This window comes from Salarias fasciatus, unplaced genomic scaffold (assembly GCF_902148845.1).
Source record: "Salarias fasciatus unplaced genomic scaffold, fSalaFa1.1, whole genome shotgun sequence".
Classification (NCBI taxonomy): Eukaryota; Metazoa; Chordata; class Actinopteri; order Blenniiformes; family Blenniidae; genus Salarias; species Salarias fasciatus.
This window is the reverse complement of record NW_021941374.1, coordinates 2450109-2456790: the sequence shown is the minus strand read 5'-3', so window position 1 is coordinate 2456790 and position 6682 is coordinate 2450109. Positions and strand designations below refer to the sequence as shown.

General features: G+C 48.1%; 1 long non-coding RNA gene across 1 annotated transcript; it reads left to right on the top strand.

Moving 5' to 3' along the window:
* Positions 1–3604: 3604 nt before the first annotated feature.
* Positions 3605–4367, top strand: LOC115385045 (uncharacterized). The gene is made up of 3 exons (XR_003931015.1): positions 3605–3667; positions 3752–4039; positions 4318–4367. It is a non-coding gene; the product is annotated as an uncharacterized LOC115385045 (long non-coding RNA).
* Positions 4368–6682: the final 2315 nt, after the last annotated feature.

The following is a 6682-nucleotide window of genomic DNA, read 5'->3' as shown; positions in this document are numbered from 1 at the left end:
TGTTGAATAGAAACCGAGGGTTATTTTTGTTTATTTCTATTAAACGAGAGTAATATAATGTCTTGGCTTTAAAAAGAATTTGTTTATAGCTTAGCAAGCTACATTTCCAGGCCTTCAGAGATTGTTCTGATTTAGATTTACGCCACAGTCTTTCTAATTGCCGAGTTTTTTGTTTGAGAACACGGGTTTCAGAATTAAACCATGGAGCAACGCGCCTGGGTCGATTGGTTTTCAGCTGCAACGGGGCCACTACGTCAAGGGCAGATTTTAGTGAGTGCATAGCACTGTCAACAAACTGATCACTATTATCACCACTGGTCAATAAGCTCATTTCTGTGAGTTCACAAGATAATGCAGCAAATGCAGGCTGGATCAATTCTTTGTACCGAGCCACAGATTTTTCAGATAATGTCCGTATCAGCTGAATTTTATCTTTTTGAGCACAGTAGTCTTCAATCAAAACCTGAAAAGTAATTAAAAAATGGTCTGAGAGTATGGGGTTCTGAGGGAGAACATTTAGGTCACTGACTTCTATCCCATATGTTAAGACCAGATCCAGGGTGTGCTTGTGACTATGAGTGGATTCATCAACATTTTGAGTGAAACCGATACTATCTAATACTGCAATAAACGCATTACTCAAACTGTCACCAGAATCATCCACATGGATATTAAAGTCACCTATTATAAGGATCTTGTTATGAGTCAATACTATATTGCTTAAAAACTCTGAGAACTCAGTTAAAAAGTCAGAGTAAGGACCAGGAGGTCGATACACAATAATTAATAGCACAGCTTTTTGATTCTTCCAATTTGGACAAGTAAGCGTTAGTATTAAGCTTTCAAAAGAGTTGAATTTAACATTAGTTTTGGGTTTAAAAAGAAGACTGGAGTGGGAAATCACTGCCACACCTCCACCTTGACCTGTTGATCTAGCTGTTTGGAAATTAACATAGGTTGGAGGGGTACATTCATTGAGCCTCACATAATCATCTTGCTGGAGCCAAGTTTCTGTTAGAGCAAGGAGATCAATGTTATTGTCACCGATAAGGTCATTAACTAACAGAGATTTAGTGGAGATTGCTCTAATGTTTAGTAGACCACATTTTATGTATTTCCTACTGGAAAAGTTATTCTGTCTTGTACAGATGTTAAGCTTTTTACCCATTGACTTTTTTTTAATGCTTTGAGCACTTTGGACAGACTCAGTCTCTGTTAGCCTAGGTAAACCTCCATGCTTGACTTGTAAAAATCCGGGAGAAGGATTAGTGACGAGATCAACAAGATCAACAGAGGAGCGTTCTACACGACTGCTCTGCGCCCGGGGCTCATAGCTGGATTGTCAATTTAGAGTTCGAAGCCGATCAGCCATATTGTGAGCTAAAAGGGCTGCACCATCCAAAGTTGGGTGGATGCCGTCCCTGCGGATGAGCCCAGGCTTTCCCCAGAAGGTGCACCAGTTGTTTAGAAAAATAACTCTGTTTTCCTCACTCCATCTAGACAACCAGCGATTGAATGATGAACGTCGGCTATACATTTCATCATTGACCAAATTGGGCAGGGGACCAGAGAATATTACGGCATCAGACATCGACTTAGCCAATTCACACACCGAGGCTACTTGTAATTTGAGCACCTCTGATTGTCTCCGCCGGGCATCATTACCGCCTGCGTGAATCACGACTCGACGGAATCTCCTACCTTCCTGTTTTAAAAGCCTAAGGTTCCCCTCGATGTCCCCCACTCTGGCCCCTGGGTAACACCTAACCTTCACCGCTGGCAGCTTCACGTCTCTAACTATAGAGCTGCCAATCACCAGCGTGTCCAGTTCAGCCGGCGTGTCGTCGCTGAGGGGAGAGAACCTATTGCAGACGTGAAGCGGTTCTTGGAGTGCTACGTGGCGGTGCTTAGCACTAGCCTTCCTCCGGACTGTCACAAACCGGTCCTGGTCTTGTCCCGGCTGCTCGGGACACGCTGCGGGGCTAGGCTTGCTAACACTCCTCTCACTGCGGGAACGGGCTGCGAGCCCTGCCGCTACCTCGCTATAGCTAGCGCTGCCCTGCCCCTCACATCTGCGCAGCCGCTCCTCTAACTCGGTTACCCTGGCCTCCAGCGCTGTCAATACACTGCACTTTACGCAAATACCCCTATCGTCAAGGGAGGCAGGGTTCTGACTCAACATACGGCACACTGAGTAGGAAAGAAAAGAAGACAGAGGGGAGGACGCCATAGCGGTCCCGGCGGACCAAGCTAGTTAGCACGCTAAGCTAGTTAGCACGCCGGTGGCGCTAACGGCGGAGAAGAAATGTAATTCACGAGAGATCGCTTGGTCAATCGGGGGCGAAGTAACCACGGGGGCGTAAATAACCCCGATTTTTGATTGCTTCGTGAATTAACAGTAATAGCAAGAGAGAGACAGCAAGCACTTCAGTCGCTCGCAGGCTTCAGCAAGCTTCACCAACACGGAAAACACTCACCGGAGTGACGTCAGACGCTTTGGGTGTCTGTTGACACGATCTTTCAGTCAGGAAGTCCAAGATTCAGCTCCAGGTGGGAGCTGGGACACAGTTTCTCTGACTGAATGGTCTGAAAGAGGAACTGGAGTCCAGACGGATTTACAGATGTTGTGCTGCTGTCCAGGTTTTGTTGGGTGTGATGGAAGTTTCATAGCCGCCACAATGTCCACTGATCAGTTGGGGATGGAGGAAATCTGGAGAGTTCACAGTGTTCAGAACCATTTGGTTCATATGTGTGAGGACCAGTTGTTCTAAGCACTTGATGGTGCTGATGTGAGCACCACTGGTCTAGAGTCATTCAGGGAGGATGTGTGTGTTTTGTTGCGGGGCAGTGAAGTGATGGATGAGTTGAAAATATGAGGCTGGACTGTCTGAGATAGACATGTTGAATATGTCTTCACACACACCTGCTAGATCGTCTCTGAAGGACTTCAGGACTCTCGAAACAAAACCATCTGATGCTGAACCTGTGGTTTAGTTTGCTCTGAGTTCTACTGTTTCCCCCAAGTTTCTCCTGTTTCCATTGTGTTTCTGATGATTCATATTAGTTTCTACTGTTTCCTCTCAATATCTATTGTTTCCTCGAAGTTTCTACCATTTCTTCGGAGTTCAACTGAATCCTCTGAGTGTCTCCTGTTTCCTCTAAATTTCTACTTTTCCATTGAGTTTTTTTTTCCTCTGAGCTTCTCCTGTTTCTTCTGAGTTTCTCCTGTTGCCTCAGTATCAACTGTTTCTTCTCAGTTTCTAGTGTTTCCATTGTGTTTCTACTGTTTTCCTCTGATGTCTCCTCTGAGTTTCTGCCATTTCTTCTGGTTGACCTGCTGTAATGTGTCCAGACTCAGTGCGGCTGCTGAATGGATCCAGTCGTTGTTCAGGCAGACTGCAGGTGAAGACTAACCCGTCTGACCAGACCTGGTCCTCAGTGTGTGAAGCAGACCTGGACCTGCAGGATGCACAGGTGGTGTGTCGGGAGCTGGGCTGCGGGGCTCCTTCAGTCCTGCAGGGGGCGCTCTATGGAGACGTGCACACTCCCAGGTGGAGCCCAGAGTTCCAGTGTGGAGGCCATGAGTCTGCTCTGCTGAACTGTAGAAGCTCAGGCTCAGCTAGAAGCAGCTGCTCACCTGGTAAAGCTGCTGGACTCACCTGCTCAGGTAGAAGAGGAGCTGCAGCTTCCACCCCTCTTCTCTTCACACTCACTTCATCCTCTCACTCCTCTCTCTCTGCTCTGGGTTCAGAGGTCAATGAGATCAGGTTGGTGGGAGGAGCCAGTCGCTGTGCAGGAAGTCTGGAGCTGAAATTTCTTGGTCAACAGAGACCTGTGGATCCCCGTTTCTTCACCCTGAAGACAGCAGCTCTCATCTGTGAACATCTGAACTGTGGCTCTACTGTTTCTTTTGAACCAACTGATGTGTCACATCAGTCTGTGTGGATTATCCATTCATATTATGTTCAATCCCATTCTGATCTGTGGAACTCTGTGACATCAATTAACTCCCCTTTCAGCTTGAAACTCACCTGCTCAGGTATGTTCCACTGACTTTAAAAAAATGTATATTTTCTTCATTTTCTTCCTGATCTCACAGCAGATTTATTTTCTGCTGCTTCTCTGCTCCTTCAATTTGTTACTCAAACCATAGATCAGCTGACTGCTTTCCAACAAAATCATGTTGTCAGAAAAAAAACCTTGAATCCACAAAGATCTGAGGAGAAAATACTACAACTGCTGGAGATGAACTGAACTTCTACTGTCTCCTCTGAGTTTCTCCTCTCTCCTCTGGTTGACCTCCTGTCCTGTGTCCAGACTCAGTGCGGCTGCTGAATGGATCCAGTCGTTGTTCAGGCAGACTGCAGGTGAAGACTAACCCGTCTGACCAGACCTGGTCCTCAGTGTGTGAAGCAGACCTGGACCTGCAGGATGCACAGGTGGTGTGTCGGGAGCTGGGCTGCGGGGCTCCTTCAGTCCTGCAGGGGGCGCTCTATGGAGACGTGCACACTCCCAGGTGGAGCCCAGAGTTCCAGTGTGGAGGCCATGAGTCTGCTCTGCTGGACTGTAGAAGCTCAGGCTCAGCTAGAAGCAGCTGCTCACCTGGTAAAGCTGCTGGACTCACCTGCTCAGGTAGAAGAGGAACTGCAGCTTCCACTCCTCTTGTCTTCACCCTCACTTCATCCTCTCTCTCTTCTCTCTCTGCTCTGGGTTCAGAGGTCGATGAGTTCAGGTTGGTGGGAGGAGCCAGTCGCTGTGCAGGTTCTCTGCAGATCAGGAGCTATGGAGTTTGGAGACTAACACATATCTCTAAGTGGTCTTTGGAGAAAGCAGCTTTTTTTTGTTCATATCTTCAGTGCGGCTCTGCCGTGTCTGCAGATGAGACATATTCAGACAACTCCACACTTTCAGTGACGATCATGGATGACTGCTTTAAGTCTGGATCTGATTTCATTAAGTGTGCAGTCTTCTTTAAAAGTCTCAGTACTAATCTCATCTGCTCAGGTAAGCTTATCGGTGGTGTGTTCCTCACTCTGCACAGTCAGAATAACAATTCTTTCAAAACAACTGTGTGTGTGTGTGTGTGTGTGTGTGTGTGTGTGTGTGTGTGTGTGTGTGTGTGTGTGTGTGTTCCAGACCTGCTGCTTCATCCAGTCATCTCCGTGTCCTCCTCCTCCTCCATGCTCGGGGTCTCTGAGGCCCAGCAGCAGGGGCTCCAGGTGATCTGGGGCTCCAACTTCACCATCAGCTGCTCCATCCAGCCACAGTACCCAGGAGGCTCCTTCCAGCTCACCTTCACCTCCTCCAACACTTCCTACAACTCCACCCAGCCGGCTGTCAATCACTCTGCACACTTCCTGTTTCCTGCCGCAGAGCCCGCCCACCAGGGAAACTACAGCTGTGTTTATCATCTCCATGTTTTTGGACACGACTTCTCCTCAGAGAGCCGCCTGCTGTCTCTGTCTATGTTCGGTAAGAAGAAGCTGAGAACTCCCTTATATGATGTTTGTCCATCAGTGGTGGTGTGCAGGACCACCCACTGCTATTAACTTGGGATGATAACTGAGCGTGAAGAGAGATTCAGTGGCAGCAGTCACAGACAACCCAGTCTCATGACATGAGTCACGTCAATTAATCTATCGAATCATGTCCAGGAGCATGTTTTGTACAATTATTTCCTACTTTTATTTCTCTGATTTGTAGCCCGGCCAGAAATAGTGTGAGATCTCATGAAATTCTCCAAGTCCTGTGAGATCTTGTATTCTCAAAATACTGCCACCCCTGCTCCTAAAATAAGTGGGTTTTTGTCTATTGACCATCTATAGATGGTTTCAATGCATTGTTCCAGGCAGATATGGACACCCAGATGATCTCGTACCAACACCTGCCAAACAGATGTGCATCTGAGATGCTCGCAGAATGTTATTGTGCATATGGGACCACCCGGTTGTCAGTCTGTGTTGTTTTGACTGCGGTTCCCATAATGTTTTGCGACTTGATCACATGAGCAAACAACCTCTGCTTGCTTGTAGCTAAGCTAGCCGGTTCAAACAGAAAGGCAACCATAAAGCCTGTAGATTCTCCTGCTCCACCCTCTCAGTCACCATCCTCACACCATCTGTTGCTGCGATGGCAGTCCATCCTCCAGTCTCCCCACCGGGGAGCTCAGCCTGGCCAGCGGCCGCCAGTGGAGCTCCTCACCAGAGCAGCCAGTGATGCAGGTAGCACCGCAACTTCACCTCACCGAGGCCAGCTGGGCCCCGCTCGGTGGAATCACTGAGGAGGAGCGCACCTCAGTCAAACTCTCTTCAAAGCTGAAGTTCCAGGCCTGCTTCAACTGCTCCCACTGGAGTCTTTGAAGCTGCAGCTACGGTCTCAGTGAGCTAATAGACACTGTGACGTCTTACATCAGCTTTTGTGAGGCTTGTGCGTGCAGACAAAGACCATCTGCACACACAATAACAATAAGACCTGGTGTTCACAGCAAACGTCCGGAAGCTGCGCCAATCCAAGGAGGAGGCCTCCTGGAGTGGAGATGAGGTCCTGAGATCTGAGGCCTCCTTCCTTTGTTAGCCATTAGCAAAAAAGGCTTCACATGGCCGGGGCAGGGTGCAGCCTGACCAGTCACGGTTCATTACCTCCTTTCAGAGGCAGGCTGCAGTTTCAAAGGTGTATCCATGTT